Consider the following 6,917-nt stretch of genomic DNA (forward strand, 5'->3'; position numbering starts at 1 on the left):
TTGAAAAACCACCAGAAAATCCGATATTTTCTGAAAAGATAAGCTTTTGAAGACATTTGTGAAGATCCATAGGTATGCTTGTTTGTTTCTATACTTGTAAAAAAAATGTTCATTGAAAATGTATGCATTTCAAATTTGTAAGTATTGAAAAACCCTAGGAAAACCCGATGTTCTCCTAGTTCCTTGAATTACGTGATGTTACATTGAAACCATTGCATAGCGTATAGTGTCAGTCCCAGGCGGCGTTGGAAAGTTCTCGAGCAGGATTATTTACTACAAACCCGCGTTACACAAACGCCCGGTTTATAGTTATACTAACGACTCCGAAGGCGTCGTCAGTACTAATCGCGTTATCCAATCGCCCTGACTAGGTGTAGTCCCACATCCGAAGAGAAAGAGGTCACGAAGACCCCGGTAACTCCATTAGCCGGTTGGGGATAAAATGTACGAGGGGTCCCCGACCCGCCTCGCATGAAATGTAGACTTTACTAGCAATACCAAAGGACCCTTGGGGACCAGTAGTATACAAGCCATTGAAAGTCCATTTACGTTGTGTCGGATCGGTAAAACCCAACACTCCGTAAAAAAAATGTCTTCGGGCCTTAAGATCAGGTCATTGGGCTAGCTAGGCTCAACGAACAAGATTTTACACTTGTGGGGCCCAAAGATGGTGCGTAGACGTCTGTGCACACTCGCATGTATATGTATTACCAAACGTTACTTGTATGAATCGTAGTGTCGTAGTGTTAGTAGTTGTAGAATTCTATTGGCTCGAGACCGAGCCAATTCGTTTAACAACGATTTTTGGTATTGTAATGTATTGTATTTCGTCGATAGTCGCGGTGCCATTATTTAATCAAATTGTGTATATTGAACTAGCCTTGAAATATTCCTGTTTTCAGCCCCTCATTATTTGTAAAATTTACATTTTCAACCCTTTTTATTAAATACTTCCCGGTTTGGCCCTTAAACTATTTTTCTTGACATTTTAACACCAAAAATTATTGAAATTAATATTTTTCAACATATTTTTCATAAAAACAGTTTAAGTCCTTGAAAATGCAGTTTTCTCGGTTTTAATCCCTTCTTTTCGCAACTTTGACAATTTTGGCCCAAATTGGAAAATCTTTGCAACTTTGGTCCTTTTTAAATTTAAAAAGCATTTTAAACCTTTGAAAAGGATTTGGAACACTTATAGTCCACTGTTTTACAGAAAGTTACAGTTTTGGCCCTCCAAAACAGAAAAATTCGCATAATGGGCCTTATTGGGCCGAAATTTTCATTTTTAGCCCATTAAGCTTGGAATTTATGTTTTTAATCCCCTAAATGAGTATATTTCCAGAAATTTATTTATGGAAACTGTTTTGGCACACTTCATCCATCAGAATCTGTGAAATGTCAATTTGGGCCCTTATTTTTGCATTTTTCACATTTTAGGCCCAAAATTTGTGTTTTTAACCCAAAGAAAATTATTACTAAACCACTTAGCCATTTTTCTTGAAGCACTTTGTGTTTAGAAATATATTTGAAGCTAAAATCATTTAACACAAGATATATCTCGGTTTTGATGGGTTTTAAGGCTAGATCCAACATAAAAACACATAAAAGCATACATATAAGCATGGAAATCATACAAGGCATACAAAACACATATAGATCTACACTTTCACTTGTATTCCCCCCCCCCCACAAAACTCATAAAAACAGAAAATAGGGGGTATGAAGCTCACCTTGGGGTGTTGATTCGGTTTTTGAAGAAAGATTGGAAGAAATGAAGTGATTTTTGGCCTTTGCACTCCTTGATGAACTTTTCGAGATTATGGGGGTTTCTAGAGTGCAAGATCATGATTTTTGCATGGATTAGGAAGAGATGTTTGATAAATAAGGAATACAAATCATAGATCCAAGCAAAACTTTACCTTAGATGTTGATTTTTGTGGAAGAACCTTCTTGAATGCTTCCTAATTTTCGAGATTTTGGATGGAGGGGGAGAGATGTTCTTGAGTGATCTAGAGAGTGTTTGAGAGATTTTTGGTGGGTGTATGTGTGTATGGCCGAGAGTGAGAGAGGAGAGAAGGGAGAAGTGATTTTGAAGTGATGTGCATGGAGGAATGGGAAATATTGCATGGATATCCTTTGGATAATAATGAGGTGGCATGCATTAAGTCAACTCTCCCTTATCTTCTTGGGTTTGGGCCTTTGGGCCGAGAATGTGAAGGAAAAAAAGATTTTTGGGCCTTTTGGCCCTTAAGCCCAATGTTTGAGTTAGTTAGAGTGTGTTTTATGCTTAAAAGAATGTAGTATGATTTTTATATTTTTATTGGACTAGTTTAGGTTATTCATGGCTCAAAGTTTTCAATTCATTTCATTATAGGCCCAACATGACCTAAAATGTTAAAATAAATAAGTGTGGGTCCAATTAGAGCCCAATTAGGGTTCTAAGCCCATGATAGTCCAATTGGAAGCTTATTGGTCCATTGGGATCCAATAAGGAAGTTCTAGTCTAAAATAGACTTAACAAGAACTTCTAGGGTCTCCAATTGTTTGATGACTATTTGTGGTACTTGCATGGTGTATTTGATTGAAGTTTTTGATTCACATTAACTTGAATATATAGATTACATGGCTCAAAATTTACAGTTGTGACACTCGGGCTCGGCTCGGGCTCGTTTAAAATTGATTTCGAGTCGAGCTTTTAACGATCCGATCCCGAGTAGCTTGGCTCGTTTGCACCCTAGCTGTAGCAAACAATGGAATAATATATATATATATATATATATATATATATATATATATATATATATATATATAGGAGTAGGATCAAATGAGAACACCTAAAAGGTTGAGAACGCGAGAACAAATCTATACCATTTAAATATCTAGATCTAAGGCTATTACTAGTCGGGCCATTTATGTAAATTCTTAATCTACTAACATTAAAGTGTAACTTTCAAATTGTCAAAAGGGCATAACAGTAATTACAACTTTAGTAATTCCTATAATTTCTCAATCTTACATATTTCCTTTTATTTTCCCGTCTTTCTCATCCTCCCTCTCTTGTATACCTAGGGTTTCATTGACAAAGCCGCCTCTTGTTCACCATCATCATCTCTGTTTCTTCTCTCTTCATGTAACGTCCCAAAATTCAAGACCAAAAATTTCTTTTTAATAAAACATTACTTTAAGCAAAGACATCATTCCAAAACATAATCTGAGTATAAGTTTTCAAAACACATGTTTATTATCAGAGTAAACATTCCCAGGCTGACTAATCTATGGTGTGTGCCATGCGATCACCCCGAGCTCCTCCCTCCGCTACCGGAAGTACCTGAAAACAAAACTGAAAACCGTAAGCACGAAGCTTAGTGAGTTCCCCACTTTACCACATACCATGCAAAACCACATACTACACATACTGGGCCACGCCCGCTATCCTGGGCCTCGCCCCCTACGTCGGGCCTCGCCCGCTACAGCGGCCCCGCCTGGCTTCGAGCCCCGCTTGGATACAGATCTGTTTCACTTAGGCCTCGCCTGTCACAGGGCCTCGCCCACTAACATATAATAGCACATAAACATATCACATAACATCACATAAGCTAAACATATACTAACAGCTCTTGCTCTAAGGCCTCGCCTATCTCTGGGCCCCGCCCGTGTCCTGCTACTGATGAGTCATGGAACCTCGTCCATACTCCTGCTGATAGTGAGATACGGGCCCAGCCCACCCGCACTCCTTTCCTAACTTGGGCCTCGCCCCTGGACTGCTGCTACTGAGATGTGGAACACCATCCACACTCTGCTATTGGTGAGATACGGGACCTCGCCCACCCTCACCTCCCTACCAGGCACATACAAGTATCACATAGACAACAAGTATAAACTATCGCATAAACCATTCCTTGGGCACCCACCCTCTATCATTGGACCTCGTCCGAATATCATACTAGCATACTGTGCCTAGGGCTAACCCCCGGGTCTTCTATTCATAACTACATGGGCCGGCATTGTGGCCGTAGACCCATTCATACAAAGGGAAACTCACCTGATATTGTTGAACTGCTGCTGCTAATCCCTTTGACCGCTACCCGACCACTGACTGAACTCCTACTCTACTTGCTTCCCGAGCTATCAATATCAATGCAACACTTAGACAAACTGATCCCCGACAGACAACCAAGTCAACTCTGGTCTAAGCCAAAGTCCTGGTCAAAGTCAACCTTTCCAGGTCAACCCTACTCGCCGAGTCCACTTACCGACTCGCCGAGTTCATATACTCAGGGTCCTTCCATTCGCGACATGACTCGTCGAGTCAGTCCATGACTCGCCGAGCCCAACGATTACCGAGTCCTGACCTGTCCAACTCGCTGAGTCTCCAACCGACTCACTGATTCGAGTCTCAACTCAAAGGGTTTGGGGTTTCGCGACCTGACTCGCCGAGTCCAAGAACAGACTCTCCGAGTACAAGACAATCTTCATCCAACTCGCCGAGTTGTTCATCCAACTCGCCGAGTTCATGCCCAACTTCATCCGACTCGACGAGCTGTTCATCCCACTCGTCGAGTTCCTCCTCATCTTCATGGTACTCGCCGAGTCCACTCAAAGGACTCACCGAGTCCATTCAGATCTCCAAACATGCAGAGGGCTTTTGAGTCATGCAGGGACTCCAATCCATAGATCCATACTTCCAAAACTCAATCCCTACGTAAAGTTGCAAACTTTACGTATAACTAAAGAGATCTAGGCTCAAAACACATTAGGGTTTGGTTTAAGGACACAAGAGCTTCACCAACTACTCATCTCCTGATGCTTTATGACATAATGGACCAACCCAACAATAGATTTGAAGTGGCAACAACATATCTAAGCCCCTAACCCGATTTGGGTCTCAAACAACCATAAAACCCCCAAATCTCATGACAAAATAGATCTAGATGCAAAGAAGGGAAAATGGCAGCTTAATACCTCCAAAGTTCCTTCCTCTCAAAGCTATTTCTCTCAAAGATGGAAGCTCACACGAAAATAGGGTTTACAGGTCCTCTGGAATGGTATGGGGGCTGAGGGAGGGACATAACACCCTTTATATAGGATACAACTCCCGGAATTAGGGTTTTCCTCGCACAGACCAGACTCGCCGAGTCGATCACTAACTCCTCGACCCGGATCCCACTCTGACTCGCCGAGTCGTCCCTTAACATTAAGGTTTTCTTTCCTTTCTTGGCCTTCAAAACTTGGGTGTTACACTTCAGCCTCACCTACCATTTCCTCTTCTTCAACAGAACTCGTCAACGACCTATCTCGTATCCTCAGTGACTATCGGAGCCCCCATCACGACATCGTTTCAGCCCTCACTCCCTTTGCCGATGCGATAACCACCGACTTGGTCGAACAAGTACTCAAACGTTGCAACAACCTTGGTGTTTCTGCTCACAGGTTCTTCCTTTGGGCTAAAAACTTGCCTGGTTTTGTACATGGTAAAGATAGTTATCATATTCTCATTGATATTTTAGGTAGGAACAAACAGTTTCCATTGGTTTGGGATTCCCACAGTAAAAACCTGCAGTATTCTGGTTCCAGGTTAGGGCTACATTGGAGAAGCAAGTGAAGCACAGAAGATGTTCGATGAAATGCTTGTGAGAGGATGCTCTGTAGATGTACATGCTTACAATAGCATTCTGGAGTCCTTATGTAAAGGAGGAAACGTCGATGAAGCTCACAAGCTATTCCGAGATATGAGATCTAATTAGCCTCCTCTTGTTTGTGTTGAAAGGCTGTTTAACGGGTATGTGATAATGAAGACGATAACTTGATGAAGACTCGTCAATGATTATATCATATAGCCTGGTGTTTGTGTCGAAGATATACAAAGTAAAAAGGATTCTTAATTTTTGAGTATGCGAAACAAAAGACACATACAAAGGTAAAAGAATTATTTGTTCCTCTTCTTTTACTTTCTTATAATGCTTATAAAATTGTTTTTCCATTTAATATATTTAACTTTTTCTTCATGTTCATCATGCTTCTTATGTTCCTTTTACTCATATATGAATATAGCTATAATCATACATAAATATAGCTATAATCATATATACAGGCATTTGTGAATAAACGAAGATGTATATATAAATTATTATAGTTTGTGAATTGTTTTATTTTTTAATATCATTGAAATCATTTTGCAGGCATGAATTTAAGAATAACAATGATCACAGGTGCCTTTGTTTTTGGGTGTGATGTTAGCAGGAAGATTAACGACCATGAGGCAACATCGTTTTTATGATTATAAATGTATTGGATACTTTTTATCTGCTTCATTCGTTAGTGATTTCAACTGATTTTTTTTAACTTCACATTGTCCTTTATTCATTTAAGATTACGTATGTATTTAACTTTTTTTTACCTTTGTACTGTGCTTTCTTCATTTGTGATTATAAATTTATAATTGTATTGAGTTTTTTTATCTATCCTATTGTGTGTTATTAATTACAGTGTTTGTTGTTATATATAATTATTCATGATTAACATAACCCGATCAAACAAAAAATTATGAAAAATTATTTAAAAGTTTACTTTTATGTACATTTCAATCAATAATGAATTTAACATAAATGTATTTTTTTAAATCTAAATAAAACAAAGTTATAAAACAAAAACCTAGAAGTTATAAAAATTATTTTTCATTCATTAATGAATGCATTCCTATGGTATAAGAAAAAAATTTGATTTTTTAAACTAAAAAAATGAAAAAATATTTTTTTAAATATTTTATTAATAAAATATTAATTGTTTTTTTGGAAACTGTCATAATTCCTAAATTTAAGGAAATTATCATTTTTATAATTTAATTAAAATAAACAATTACTAATATGCCCTTATATATTGATTGGTCCAGAATTGTTCTCGCGTTCTCAACCTTTTAG

The 6,917-nt window shown here is 38.5% G+C and overlaps 1 pseudogene; it reads left to right on the forward strand.

The window, feature by feature from the left end:
- The first annotated feature begins 5,001 nt into the window (after positions 1-5,001).
- Positions 5,002-5,744, forward strand: LOC145064161 (pentatricopeptide repeat-containing protein At1g52640, mitochondrial pseudogene; annotated as a pseudogene).
- Positions 5,745-6,917: the final 1,173 nt, after the last annotated feature.

This window comes from Lactuca serriola, chromosome 7 (assembly GCF_051521515.1).
Source record: "Lactuca serriola cultivar US96UC23 chromosome 7, Lser_US96UC23_V15, whole genome shotgun sequence".
Lineage (NCBI taxonomy): Eukaryota > Viridiplantae > Streptophyta > Magnoliopsida > Asterales > Asteraceae > Lactuca > Lactuca serriola.